This window comes from Hyperolius riggenbachi, chromosome 8 (genome assembly GCF_040937935.1).
Source record: "Hyperolius riggenbachi isolate aHypRig1 chromosome 8, aHypRig1.pri, whole genome shotgun sequence".
Taxonomy (NCBI): Eukaryota; Metazoa; Chordata; class Amphibia; order Anura; family Hyperoliidae; genus Hyperolius; species Hyperolius riggenbachi.
In genome coordinates this window covers 34829738-34845068 of record NC_090653.1, presented here as the reverse complement: position 1 = coordinate 34845068, position 15331 = coordinate 34829738, and the positions used below count along the sequence as shown (strand labels likewise).

The 15331-nt window shown below is 42.8% G+C and overlaps 1 protein-coding gene across 2 annotated transcripts in view; it reads right to left on the bottom strand.

Annotated features, from left to right (window-relative positions):
- Window positions 1-12756: 12756 nt before the first annotated feature.
- The window catches only part of LOC137528715 (class I histocompatibility antigen, F10 alpha chain-like), a 108497-nt gene continuing 105922 nt past the window's right edge, over window positions 12757-15331 (bottom strand). For both annotated transcript variants that reach the window (XM_068250225.1, XM_068250226.1), the window contains exon 8: window positions 12757-15323. The gene's annotated coding sequence lies outside the window, so the exon portion shown is untranslated. The remainder of the gene's footprint in view (window positions 15324-15331) is intronic.

The following is a 15331-nucleotide window of genomic DNA, read 5'->3' as shown; positions in this document are numbered from 1 at the left end:
ACCTTGCCCCCCCCCCTGAACTCGGACAAGGTAAGTGTGTGCCTGTCCTCACTGCTTCCATAATGCTGAGGGGGAGGAGTGAACACGTGAAGGGGGCTTGGCCACATAAGTAAGTGGGGTGATGAGGACAGTTTGGGGCCCCAATGGATGCCCTGGCCCTGAAGCACTTGCCCCCTTTGCCCCTATGGTAGCACTGGCCCTGGTTCCAGTCCTCTGTGTTCTCCTTCCAGTTTTCCTGCAGCTCTAATACATGTTTGGCCCTCTGGTGACCTTCAGAGGTACATGTATCCACGAGTAGGGATGGTCAAAGAGATGCAAATCATTTTAAGTTGATGCAGCACTATGCAAATTTTGTATGCAAAAGTATGCAGCTTGAACATGAACCAATTAAATCCTGCTGAGATAAAATTTGCTAAGTCTACTTCCAAGCTGCATACACAATTTGCATAAGCCTGTATCAACTCAAACTTATTTGCATCTCATTGACCATCTCTATCCCCGAGGACTTCCAAAGATGAGGAGATGCACTCAAAAGCACTCATGTTGGGCTGCACCTATGCTGGGCTCAAATGTGAGAGAACAACGATCTGGTGTCTGTTCCCAGATGCCACTGTGATTCCACCCAGCTTCTCTCTCATAGATGGACAAAACACACACTGCAATGTATCCCAGATGCAACATTCCCAACAGTTCGGTGACGGTCAGAAACAATTTTTGCAGACAATCCACCTCCACTGTAATAAGCTCCGTGCATAGACCCCCCCCCCCCCCCCCTTCCCAATGCGTCAGCACTCGGCCAGAAGGCCTCCAATACGTCCGGAGGTAGAATTCAAAAGCATAAGGGGGCAGACGAGATCTCACCGATCTAACGGACACTACAACTAAAACAGCTCCATATAGCACAGCTCCCAACTGTCCCCCTTTTGGAGGGACAGTCCCTCTTTGGGAGTCATGTCCCTCTTTCAGGTCTTTTTCCCTCTTTCTATGCAAATATATATATTTCTCTACTGAAAATATGTGTTTAATTGCCTCTAAACTTTATTCCCATCTTTTAAATTGATATATTACTTATTTTCTAATGTTAATATGAAGGAAAATGAACCAGGATAGAAAGGACCAGTGTGGTTTAAATTATAACTACTTGGCAACCGGGTCACGCCAATGGGCGTGGACGTGGCGCCAGCCGAGGACAGCCTAACGCCGATCGGTGTAAAGTCCTGGGAGAGCCATGTTTCCACATCATTACCTCATGTATAACAAACCGTGCTGGCCGAGCCCCCCCCATTGTGAGTAATATCATCTTAGGTTCCCCTTCATGTATATTGTTAGTAATACTCCATAACTGTCTATAGATACATTTCAAATATTTATTTTTGTTTTAATGATCTAAAAGTACTTAAAGTATTCCAGTTTGTTCTTATGATTACTTCTCACTCAAGTTTTTTTTTTTTTTTTTTAAACTATAAAGTAATGACTATGACAAGATCAGGTACCCTTGTGGATAACATAAGTGATCCCCAGTGTAGGTGTACCACACACCAAGATCCCCCAGCGCTGGATTGGTGGAGGTGAGGGGGGCGTGGAAGCCCCCTAGAGTGACCAGAGACTTTCCTCTACTGAGGTAAGTACCCGTTTGGGGCACTTTTTCCCTTCTGGCTCATTTGATAACACAATATCACAATATCATATTACATACGATGACATGCAGCTCCCCTTACTAGCCGTGCACATCACAGATCCATGTGATGACCTTTATGATGCAGCCTATCCCAGGTTATTTATTAAGCTGCAAGGTCTTGTGGGATCATGGAGATAGTATTGCATATTCCAGCTGTGGAAACTGTAACAGTACTAATGATGCTTCTCCCAAGATCTCTATATTTCTGTAGGAGACTGCCAGTGAGAATACCCGAAAGCATTAAAGGAAAGGCATTCATTTGGAGTACTCTAAAACCATGTGCTAGTAATCATGCATTATATGATCGCGTCAGACTGGGGAGATTATCACACAGCACAGGTGGCTCCCCTGGCAGAATTCCAGGAGATGTATAGCCCACGTACATGCAAAAAGGGCATCGGGAAAAAAAGGGCGCGTGGTGTATTATGTGAATAATAATGTTTTACAAACAGTAAGGGATAACATTTTAAATAACATTTTAGTTAAATATGATAGATATGTTTAGTATTTTTGTAAACGTTATTTGTCACGGGCGCGTTTTTTCAAATTAAATCATCACAAGCGCAGTTTGAAAACGTTAAAATCTCCGCGCGCCGTTTTAAACTGTTAATAATCTCCGAGCACCCTTTCTTTACTGTTCGGCGCCCATCAAATGATATGTATTATGAGAGTGAATGGTGGCACCCTTTTTGTCCACTTGCCTCATTTCCTGTCAACGTATAGCACCCCCCTTATGGGTCAGTGTAGAAGATACAGAAAGCATTCCAATAACAGCAAGAAACATGCTGCGGGTCTCATCAGAGCAGCGTCATCATCACACAAATCCAATCATTCTGCAAACCCTCAGGCGAACTACCTGCAATGTCCCCACACATACCACTGACCTTATTCCTGGCCATACTGAGCTTATACAAGGCCTACACTGCCCTTATAGCATGAACTGGTGCTTCCTGTATAGTATGCATATATTGTTTAAAACCTTTTAACTGCTTGCCGACCGCATCACGCCGACGGGCGTGGCCGCGGCGGCAGGCCCGCCTAACGCGATTGGTGTAAAGTCCTGGCCAGTTTGCAGGAGACTATGAACGCATCTCCTGTTGGTAAGCGGAGCGATAGCCGCTCGGGAGACTGTTAGACGGCGAAATTACATAGTACAGCGCTGCGATCTGCAGCAGCACTGTAATGGGGACAGCCGTGTGACACGGGACACAGGAGCGATCGGCAGTGATAGGCTGAAACCTATCACAGCCGATCGCTATGATTGGCTGACTGAGGGAGGGAGGGAGTGGGAGATAAAAAAATAAGAAAAAAATAGTCAAAAATATTTAAAAAAAATAAACAAATATTTATAAAAAAAAGCAAACATCTGGGGGATGATCAGACCCCCACCAACAGAGAGCTCTGTTAGTTGGGGGGGGGGGGAATCACTTGTGTGCTGTGTTGTGCGGCCCTGCAGCTTGGCCTTAAAGTTGCAGTGGCCATTTTAGTAAAAATTGGCCTGGACTTTAGGGGGGTTTACCACTGTGGTCCTCAAGTGGTTAAACTCCCAGGAATTCAAGAAATATTCAGCAATGAGAACTATTTTGGATCCAAGTAAAGCACTTTGTACTACAGTATCTAAAATAAGAACTATTACCTCCCCACTCTCAGTGGCTCCCTCTGAAGACCACGGCTTAGAAAGAACCCATCACCAAGACTGATCTCCCTTATTTACTGATTTCTACTAGTAACACAGAATGCTTGAAAAACAAAAAATGAAACCGAGAGCCCAATCTAGCGTAGTATTTTCAGTAGGTCTGGATATACTGTGTAAATGAAATTATACTCACAAGTGTGGGTCACCACACAGGCGACCACTGGATAGGCAGGTGGGGAGAATTATAACCTGACCCCACTCAGGTTTAAAAAGTCGCTCTCTGTAGACAGGAAAGGTAGGGGATACACCCCTCCAACAAGGGTGGACTAGATCAGTAGTAAAACGAAAATAGCAGAGGCGCCAACAGAGGATAAAATAACTAAAAACTGTTTAAAAGGAAGGAAGTAGGTGGACTCGCCTCCCTCGGGTATATAAATGACCTGGCAGAATAAACCGTTATTCAGCTTATTCTGCCTGGACATTTATATACCTGAGGAAGGCGAGTCCACCTACTTCTTTCCTTTTAAACAGTTTTTAGTTATCTTATCCTCTGTTGGCGCCTCTGTTATTCTTGTTTTACTACAGTAACACAGAATGGGCCATATGCAATTCCTTTTTTCTCCTACGTTTTCTTCTAGTTGATATTTTCACACCTTGTTATAAATTGCATTTTAAACCTCCAGCTAGCAAGAAAATTCTCAAAATTATATTGATAGTACTTTTTCACCAACATGTGGGTACTTTTTCATTTGTAAAATACTGAAAAAGTTATTTTAAAGAGAAGATGAAAATTATCTCTGATGAGAACTCAGGAGAAAAAGTTAATTGCATATAGGCAAATGTAGATAAACCATGTCCTCAAGTGATGGAAACCAAGTTTTATATAAAGTAGAATTGACCACAATGATGAAATCCATCCCACGCTGCTCTATGAATTTAGGTGCTATTGAGACCAGCTACAAAGTCCTACTGAGATGGTCTCTGACCCCTGAGGTGAACTTCAGATTAAAAACCACATACTTACCTAGGGAGAAGGATGCCCCTGGATGCTGTAGAGGCTTTTCACAGCCCCTAAAGAAATCTTACAAGGATTTGTTGAATTGAAGAACGGGGCAGCTCTCCTTTTCTGGAAGGAGTGTGGCCGTACTGTGCAGTAAGCCGGATCCGCTTGTGCAGAACCGACTCCATGCTACTGTGTAGGCATATACTGTAGGTACGCTCATGTTTGAAGAGTATCCACCAGAGGGTCCTGGTGAGCTGTGGCAGTGGCGAGGAGGACATGGGAAGCCTCAACAAGAGCAGAATATTGAAAGAAAGTAATAGAGGTGAGGGTTTGTTGGTTCAAGAGTAGCATAATCTGTGTGCCGATTATTCCATACGAGCCATATGATTTACTATATCCAATCCAGTGATCACACTGGATGATTTTTTTATACCTATATTACTATGTATGAAGTGGATATATAAAGTACTTATAGGGACTCTGAAACGTGCATGCTCAAAACTATTACGCCTGCCTGGCATGACGCGTAGCGTCTGGCGTAATGACGCAGAGCGTTCCCATCCAGGAGGAGAACTGCTGACCCTCAGCCTGAAAGTCACTGGTAACGGAGCCACCAGCGGATCTGGGAGAGGAGCCAGGAGGACACCGGGGGACCTCGTGGCCTACGGTGGGCTCAAGGAAGCCCCAGGTAAGTACCAATTTCATTTTTATTAACTGCTCAAGGTCCCTTTAATATTTAGATCCATACTTATGATCTACAGTATATGATGATGTTTTTAATCACTCCTTGTCATGATCTTTGAACCGCAACTGTTTGCCTCTGAAGAAGTGGCTATTGTTAAGGAGAGGAGTAACTGTGGTATGTGCGCTCCTCTCAAATATTATAACACAACTGGAATGAATAAATATATATAAGATGCACTCCTACACAAAACAGCTTAATACCGAGCATCAAAGTCTAGATACACTTTTTAGACAATTGCAAAATCTGATGATTAAAGAATCAAATGCTTGGTGGGATCTGGCAAGCCTAAATAAACATGCAAAGGAGGGAATTATACCGAGACGTTTCAGGTGGGATATATTACCCACTGATGGAGAGGAAAGTGAAGAAAATTATAGGGAGCTGGGGGAGTTCCTCAATCAATGTGGAATAAACCTCCTTAAGATTCTGGGGAGGAGGAAACAGGATAGACTGGAAAGATTGGGGAAAAAGATTGACGAGATAAAAAATAAGATGGAAGAGTATAAGGATCAGGAAGAATTTACAGACAATGCAACTGTTTTAACGAAATTTGTCCCAAAAAATGAGAAAGAGATGAGTGAAATAAAAATCAGACGCTTCCAAAATGAGTGGCAGGAATATAAAGGTAAAGTGGCATATAAATGGCAGGTAGAACAGAGTAAGAGGAAAAAAATAGAGGAGTTGGCTAGTCAGGCAGGTGCGAGTGGAGGACAGGTTAACAACCAAGATCAGGTACCATCTGGGGACAATATCCAGGTACAGTCCACCCAAGGGGGGAAGAATGTAGTTAGAGCTGAGGAGGGGAGGCAGAGACAGGAGATTAGACCGTATGTGGGTGATTACTATCAAGCCCAACAGCCACCAAGAGGTACGTATTATCCCAATAGGAAACCACAGGAGGAGGGTTGGCAACAACCTAGATATAATAAGAACAGGAATCTGCAAAGGAAAAATGGTGATGGGGGTTATGCCCCAGTACCCCATACTCGCTATGAACCAAGGAAATATAATGAGAATTTTGGCCAACAACATCCAATGAGAGATCCTAGACAGGACTCTCTGCCTACGTTGAATCGCTATGAACCCCTGGACAGACAAGCGGCTGAGACCATTCACCATCATTTTTTGGGGGGAGGGTCACCCAGGGTAGACTGGGAAGAAATGGAGCACAATCACAGGTTCTTCAGGAAAAGAGGACTAGACGAGGACGAAGAGGAGGGAGAAGTAGTAAAAAGAAGGAGATAGAGAAGGGTAAGGGGATTTTTAATATTAGTGGGGTTCCGTTGTCCCAAAATGAATTGCACATTCTGGATAAAGGGTTGAAATATGCCCCGAAGCAGGGCATGGATAAATTTGGAGTATATATTGATGTGAATAAATATGTTAGGAAGTTGAATATCAAAAAATACTTCCTGTCAAAAGAAGGACCTACAACTAAGGCCAATAGCTTTGATAGCACAAAGGGGTTTGTACACACTAATTTGAGGAACAGGTCCACGTTTAACCCACCTGATTTATCTAAAGAAAGCACGGTGCAGGTATTTAAATCGATGGTCCTCAAAGACCTTGAGAAAATAAATACAGACAAAAATGGGGGGGAGATGAAGACGATTGGGGAGCTGAGTCGGAGGAAAGAAGTATTGATTAGGCCAGCTGATAAAGGGGGGGGAGTGGTAGTCATGCATGTAGACCAGTATCGGAGAGAAATGGAGCGGATTCTGGCGGACACACAAACGTACAAAAAATTGAGAGGTGACCCAACAAGGCAATATATGAGTGAATTGAGGATCCTTCTAAAGGAAGGCCTTGATAGGGGAATTCTCAATGATGCAGAGTTTAAATACCTGCTACTAGATGCACCAAGGATCCCTGTAATGTATATAAACCCTAAAATACACAAAGATTTGGATAACCCTCCTGGTAGACCCATTATCAGTGGCATTGAATCCCTCAATCAGAGGATTGGGGAGTACATAGATACATTCCTACAACCTGTAGTTAAGAAATTAACGCTGCTATTAAAAGACACCAAACAACTCTTGCAAGAATTGGGTGATGTGGAGATAGATGATAGACATTTTCTAGTAACGGCCGATGTGAGTGCCCTATACACCATCATACCACATGATGAAGCAATTCGAACGGTGAGACAGGGCCTAAATATTTACACTGACCTGGATGCTGAACAGATTGGGTTCATTTTACAGTTACTTCAATTCTCATTAACACATAATTATTTCTGGTACGGAGACCAGTTTTACCTGCAAATATTAGGATGTGCCATGGGTGCAAAATATGCACCAAGTGTGGCGAATATATTTATGGATGATTGGGAAATGCAGGTTCTGGCACAGTCCGAAAGTAATAATGTAACCTCCTGGAAAAGATATATTGACGACCTAGTATGGGTCTGGAAGGGTACAGAGGAAGAATTGAAAATATATGTAGAATGGCTGAATTCCAACAGCAAAGGGATCCAATTGACAGCTGTTTGGAGTCAGGAAGCCATCGAGTTTCTAGATGTGGTCATCTTTAAAAGTGGGCAAGGGGTAGGTACAAGGACTTTTATCAAAAAAACTGATCGGAATGCATACATACCCATCAAGAGTTGTCATCACCGAAACTGGCCTAACAGTATTCCTAGGAGCCAGTTCACAAGACTCAGAAGGAACTGTTCTGAGTTGAAAGATTATGATGAACAGGCCGAAATGCTGTTGAGCAGATTTTTGGAAAAGGGATATCAGGAGACTCCTTTAAGGAAGGAAATGGCAGCCATTAAGCACTGGGATAGGAATGAGATGCTTAGAGACAAAATCAAACCAACACAGAATGGAAAGTTTGACTATGCTATCATGTTGGACTACAACTCCCAGCACAAAGAGATTGAACGGATAATAAAGAGATACTGGGGCCTACTGTTGAATGACCCAGTGTTAAAGGCTCAATTACCTAGGTGCCCTAAATTCATTTACAGAAGGGCTAGAAATTTACAGAGATCATTGGTGAAAACATGCATTGACGAACCGAGAGTTAACAATAAAACTGACATATGTGGCCTAAAGGGATTCTTTCCCTGCAAGAAATGCAATCCTTGCATCGAGGCCAAAGCCTGCAAAATGTTGTCAAATACATCTTACAGCACTGGGGAGCAATTCCCTATAAGGGAGTTCATCACTTGTGCTAGCACACACGTGATATATCAGATTTGGTGCCCGTGTGGCCTTCAATATATCGGACGCACGAAAAGGATGCTGAAATCGAGGATAAACGGACACGTTAATAATATAAAAAAGGGTTTTCAAAATCATAGTTTGTCAAAACATTTCAAGGAGAAGCACAATTGTGATGCTTCACTGATGCAATTCTCGGCGTTGCAAAAGTTGACCACCAAATGGAGGGGTTGCAATAAAATAAGGGAGATTTCAAAATTGGAAACAAAGTGGATATACCAGATGGGAACAATGAAACCAAGGGGGTTAAATGTGGACCTAGACCTCAACTGCTTTATCTCGGATGATTAGGGAATGGTAGATGGAGTTATCATCGGAATGGTACTGTTTCATTAATGAGGAGGGCCCTGGGTGTAATGGGCATTGTTGGGGGGAAGATTTAACATGGTAATGCAATTTGACAATCTAACATATACATAATGGTCGATGTAAGAGGTGAAGGGAGGGATGGTTAATGAATGGATCATTCACTAATAAGGATTAACATTAAGGTGGGACACATAAGGAGGTTCACAGATACCCAATTTCTGTCACACACAGGGATCTGTATCTAAATTGAGGGGTCACTAATTAAAGGGGGTTGAGGACCCTGGCTGTCACAGAAGTGGGTGGATGTATGGGGACTGGGGATAAATGATGTAGATGATCATGGGGTGTGATGGGTATTGGCCCACATACATATTTGGAATAGGTTGTGTGTGTGTGGGGGGGGGGGGGGGGAGGGGGGGAGGAAAGGTCACATTATGGCGGTTGATGTAATTATACTATATGTACACTTGTTCACAGAGGCACCACTTGTTAGGTGCCACTATGGTTTAAAAGATTACTGAAGGGAAGTTGGCCAGGACTTTATGGTTCTGGGAATGAATATTATATGCACTATGCACTATGGGGATGAGGACCATTAGAGGGAGTCATACTGGATTTCTATTAATATCGAGGATGCTGCGTCTCTCGATGTGGATTATGAAATGTATCAATGTTGCAAGTAGGTGCAAGATTTCGAGTGGTTTGTACCAATAGTACTGTTGAAAATGTTGTTTTAATTTTATTTATTTTATTATGTTATGTTTAATATGTGCAGCCATGAGGATGTGGGGAGATGCGCATAGAGCTATGCCTGTATTGTCAGATCAGGCTGTGCGTATCAATCTGAGCTGCCCAAAGAATGGCCGCCGCCACCAGTAGATACTTTACATATGCGGAAGTATGACACAAGCGTTAGCTTAAAAGCGTCTCCATGCAGCCACGTAGGCGAGCCCCTGATGAGTCATATGACGAAACCGGTAGGGCGTGGCCTCGTGGCAAGAGCGGAGACGCGTGAACGGCGGTGGTGAGGACGTCCTGAAGTTTCACTTTTATATTTACATGCGCATGTTCTTAATACTTATTGTGAGTGTGCTACTATTCTTTTTAATGTTTTAAATAAAACGGAGTTACGCTATGTTACTTCTCCTCTGAGTCTCATTAAGGGAGAAGGTTGCTGAACTAACTACTGAAAGACTGGATGAGATGCGCGTTTGCTGAACTGTAGTGGTCAGCCATTCCCTTTGGTAAGCCTTCAATCTTACTGTGTGTGGATACACGGAGTGGTGGTGACTCTGTAAATTCATAGCACGGATTGGGGCTGTCATTTCTTGGTGGAGGACATTCCTACTATGGTCCTAACAGTATTATGCTATTTGCTGCTTTGTTTTATCTGAGCATAATTAGGAGGAAGAAACTGGGTACGTGGGCCACATCCACTGCATAATGCGAACTTGCTGACTGTAACTAATCAGCCTAAGGATCTGGTGAGAGTGATACCTACTAATGTGTTGATTGCCTGTCACTGCTGAAGTGGAGCGGACAATTTTGAAAAATTCCATTATGATTTATGGACATTTGTGCATACTGGGACTTATGTTTTAGCTATTAGTGTCTCATTGACACTCTCAACTGACAGGTGTAGAGCGCTGTACTTAATATTTCTGTGTATTGTTAAGGAGAACCCGAGGTGCGTTCTAAGAATTCTAATTGAACACAGAGACTGGGTCTGCATATGATGCACAGCCTCTGTTGCCATACAGTCCCCCCACGTGTAGCTTAGCACGGCTGATAATTTATGGGGGCAAGCAGAGCGCAGGGGGGGCCTGGAGGGAAACAGTATAGTAATAGAGGCTGGGCATTATATGCAGACCCAGCCTCTGTGTGCAATTAGGATTCTTAGAACCCACCTCGGGTTCTCTTTAAAAGCCACAAAACGTGAGTTAGAGCAATCATTTATGTGACACTTGGATTTTATGCGATGTTTGTCCTACTTGTCTATTAGTGCAATCGTAATTAAAAGCTACCTACCTTTTATAAGCACTGTATTTGTTACTCTTGGACCTACAAACCCTCACCTCTATTACTTTCTTTCAATATTCTGCTGCTGATTAAAGCGGTGGCCAACCTACTACTGTAAAATGAATATAAAGCCTCTACAGGATCAGAGGTTTCCCTTCCCTCTTCTTCAGTATTTTCTTACCTGAGGTTTGTCTCGGGTTCTCTTTAACCTGTTGAGGACCAGAAGCTTACACCCCCTTAGTGACCAGGTCATTTTTTACAATTCAGCACACTGCAGCTTTAACAGTTTTCTGCACGGCCATGCAAATGAATCTTGCCTCCTGTTTGCTGCTGCAATTGTCTTTTTTTCAGTTAAATTCATCCTTTCTTCCCCCCGAAATCTAATCAGTTTGATTGGCTCTCATAAGCATTAGGCATCAGCCTATGAGAGAGATCAGTTTGTGAGCAACTCGAAGGGACAGCTCAATGACAGAGCTGTCCCCAGGACAGAGCTGCGCTAAATCGCATCGCTGTACAAAGTAAATAACAGCTCTTCCTTTTTCCTAACAGCAATTGTGGCTGGCAGGCTGATCACAAAGCTCCCTCAGTGTCTCGGCAGGGAACGATCACGCATGCGCGCACAAGTTTCCTTGTTATTCCTTATAGCCTCAGAAGCCTTATCAAAGCCAGTTCCCCCATAGGAGAAACAAGTGAATTCTCCTTAAAGGTAACCTATAGGGCGGTCTCTGCCCGCTTCAGGACCAGAGACCACTGATACCAGAAACCAGCTCCCTGCGATGAATCTCCACACACACCCGCCGCTACCGATGTCCTCGCCGCACAACTGTTGCCTCAGGCCACCCAGTCTGCTGTCTCTATGACAGCAGAGCTCTGTGAGCCGGTTGCTTACATTGATGACAGAGTCAGGAGCCAATGGAGTTGGCACCTGACCGGCTCACAGAGCTCTGCCGCCATAGAGACAGCAAGGCGAGTGAGCTGTGGTGGGGCGAGATCGGTGGGAGCGACGAAAGCAGCTAAAATGCACCGTAGTGGTGATATGAAATCTACGCCCTGACAGGAATAACAGCATCAAAACAAGGCATAGATTTCAATCACCGCCGTTCAGAAGTGGTTAAACTATACCTTCCTGCTGAGGGGTGTCCTCCTCTTTCCCTCCTGTAGGGGGAAGTAAGAACTACCTCTCGCTAAGGCCACAAGTGTTGTACAAGCTACATTTACTCTACACATAATTCAACTTCTTCAGGTCCTGCAGAGCCAGGAAACACCAGATGAAAAGCATTTATGTGAAGAGCCTAAAGGAGCCAATAAGCCCCCCAGTGAAAAAAAGCTTTGCTCAGTATACTTGGCCTTCCTATAACAGAAGCTATTTGCCATCACTGATCATGTGACACCGAATACTTGCAGATACTTCTGTATTAGGAAGACAGACCTGTACCTGGTAAAGCTTTCTCAGTATGAGGCTTTGGGTTTCCATTGGCCCAGAGGCATCACTAGGACTAGGGTTGGAGTCACCCGGTGTGGAAACTCCTGGTGTCACCCTCTCTTACCCATGAACCTCCAACCTCATGAGGCTAAACAAAGCCAATAACAAAACCAATATTACTTTTTTGTAGTAACATTACTTGTTACTGACATTTGATAAGAATGGGGTTAAGAATGAGTTATACTGGACCCATTTGCTATAGAGAGAGAGGGGAGTTGGGGATAGGGATTATGGCCACACCTTGCTATAGGGAGTTGGGTTTCCTGCTGGACACACTTGCTATTGGACGGGGAGTTGATGCGCTTTGCTAAGGGGTAAATAGGGGTATCCAATGGTGATCACCATGCGGCCCTGGTGACCTCTGAACTCCATTATCAGCTGAGCATGAAGCAGCCAGGAGGGAGAAGAGCAGGAGGTAGAAGTACATCAGGCACTAGCCTGGTCTGTATTTACATAGCCTTACTCCACTCTTCCTTAGCCTGGAGTTTGGTGTCCCCCCCCCCTTTGCTAGTGACGCCTGGAGCGGTCCACACCTACTGCACCCCCCTAGTGACATTACTGCATTGGCCTGTACAGAAATCCTGCAGGTTGTGGTTCTCCATGTCCCATAGCAGTATGACTGCCCATCTCACAAATACCACCAACTGCAGAAATGGGTTTATTCAATTTTTATTAACAAATTCAATGCAGAAAATTATTTCATTTCTCCAAATGTAAATTTAAAGTGGAACTGTGAGCAGCCATGTTTCCCTATAATCCCCTCCATAACATTCCTAACGTTCTTTATAGCAGGTGAAGACGGAACTGCCAATACCTTAGATCAGGATTTTGTTTTTATATCAGGCTGTGACACTTTTCTTTCCACTTTGGGAATTTTTTCTACTTTTCATTGTTGAAAACAAAAACATATTCGTAAAGTACAAAAAATAAGACAAGAAAAGTTAAGTTAATTTAAAACAAATGAGTTTGAGAGACTTTTTGCTTGGAAATGTGATGTTATAGATAAGATGAGAAGGAGGAATTATTCCTGAGATAAGATTTGTGAATCAGTCCCAAGGAGAGGAAATAACAAGGTAAGGAAAGTGGATTCTGCTTCAGTAAAAGCAATATTACAGGAGAGCTATAGCGACTAGTCTCCATTATATTCCAGTGTTTCCTCCATCCTATAGATAAAAGTGAGGCTGATGTGGGAGAATCCATCATGCCGGAGATGTCAGCACTAAGGACTCGTTCATACTAGAGGTGTTTTTTGGATTTTTTAAGCGCAGGCTATTTGTACAAATTTCCCTAAAAGCACTTACACTATGCTTTCCAATGAGATAGTTCTCATTGGGGCGTTCCATTTGCTTGCCGCTGACTAAAGCGCTGTATGGACCATTTTCAGGGCGGTGTGCCCTGAATGGAAGGTATAGGAAAGACGCAAAACGTTCACAAAATCGCTTTATGCAGCAATTGTGTTCGTGTTTTTAAGAATAAATACATTGTATTTATTCTTTTCTGGATCACAGTATTCACTTCCTGACTTGCGTCAGGGAGTGAATTGAAAAACCTCTCTGGAAAACCGCTTACAAAAACGCCCAGCGCACAGAAATCGCCGGGGAATCTAGAAAAAAACCTGTGTCAAAAAGCGCCCAGCGTGACCGGACATGCTATTGGAACGCAATGGGAATGAAGCCTGAGTGAGCAGGTCTATGGAGCAGCACAGCTCAGCAGCTGGGACAATGGCTGGACTTAATATGGCCGGAGATCCTGTGTGATCAGCAACCTGGGCTGGATTCTCTACATTAAAAATTAACTGTTTATTTCCCAACACCAAAAAATTACCCAAATAAAATTTTTAATGAAAAAAAAAAGACAATTAAAAAACAAAAACATAAATAGTTACCTAAGGGTCTGAAATGTTTAAATATGCATGTGAAGGGGGTATACTACGAACACATTTTAAATTATAAGCTTGTAAATAGTGATGGACGCAAAACTGAAAAAATGCACCTTTATTTCCAAATAAAATATTGGCGCCATACATTGTGATTGGGACATAATTTAAATGGTGTAATAACCGGGACAAATGGGCAAATAAAATACATGGGTTTTAATCATGGTAGCATGTATTATTTTAAAGCTATAATGGCTGAAAACTGAGAAATAATGATTTTTTTTCCCATTTTTTCTTAATATTCCTGTTAAAATGCATTTATAAAAAAATAATTCTTAGCAAAATGTACCACCCAAAGAAAGCCTAATTAGTTGCGGAAAAAACAAGATATAGATCAATCAATTGTGATAAGTAGTGATAGAATATTTAAGAAGGGTATGTCCAGCTTGCCTGTAATACCACAGGGGCGTGGCTTCAGGCTGCAGTAAATCAGTGGGCGGGGTTTAAGGTGTTAGTGGGTATTTTGCGGCTGTGGGTTCCCAAGATGTAAATTCTTCCCTATAGTATGTAGAAAATGCATTTCCAGCTATTGATTAAAAAAGGGTGTTACCCTGATGAATTGTATTCATTTAATGGCTGATATGTTATTAATTGAATCATTTCTCTACCCCTCCCCCCTTGGCTGTGGGAGGAGTCAGGGAGGATCTGTGTCTCCTCATCACACTATCAGCAGGCACAGGAGTGACATTATTATACATAATAACACAGGACAATAAGCAAAACACATCTAACTAATCCCTCCTGCACTACTTTATGTGGGTCCGCAAAAAGAAAAAAGCTAAGCTTTAATTATTTTTAATTTTTAAAGTAGCAGCATCATCTATGGGAATCTATTAATTCTCCCAATCTTGGGAAGTGATAATATAAATTTGATGCTGAGAGAGACTGAGATGGAGAAACATCCACATCAATTCCAAGGTAAACAGAGGATGAGATCAGCAGTTACACAATGATCAGCAGTTACACAATGATCAGCAGTAACACAATGATCAGCAGTAACACTAAAGTAAAATATGTCCTTTGAAGACAACCCTGTTCTCCAGACACACACTGCATACTATATAATGCAGCCCAGACCCAGAATGAAGTTATATAAAGAGGAAATTATTCAGCTGTAGAAAAATCACACAAAAATGGAAAAATTCCCCAAGCAAAGCGCTAGTTATCATATTAACGAGGAACGGCTGAATTGTATAGTTGTGAATTAGAAGTAAATGCTGCAGAAGAGGCTGAATGGGATCCAGTTTCCTTCTTGTCTGATCTTCACACATCATCATCTTCAGGCTGGAGAG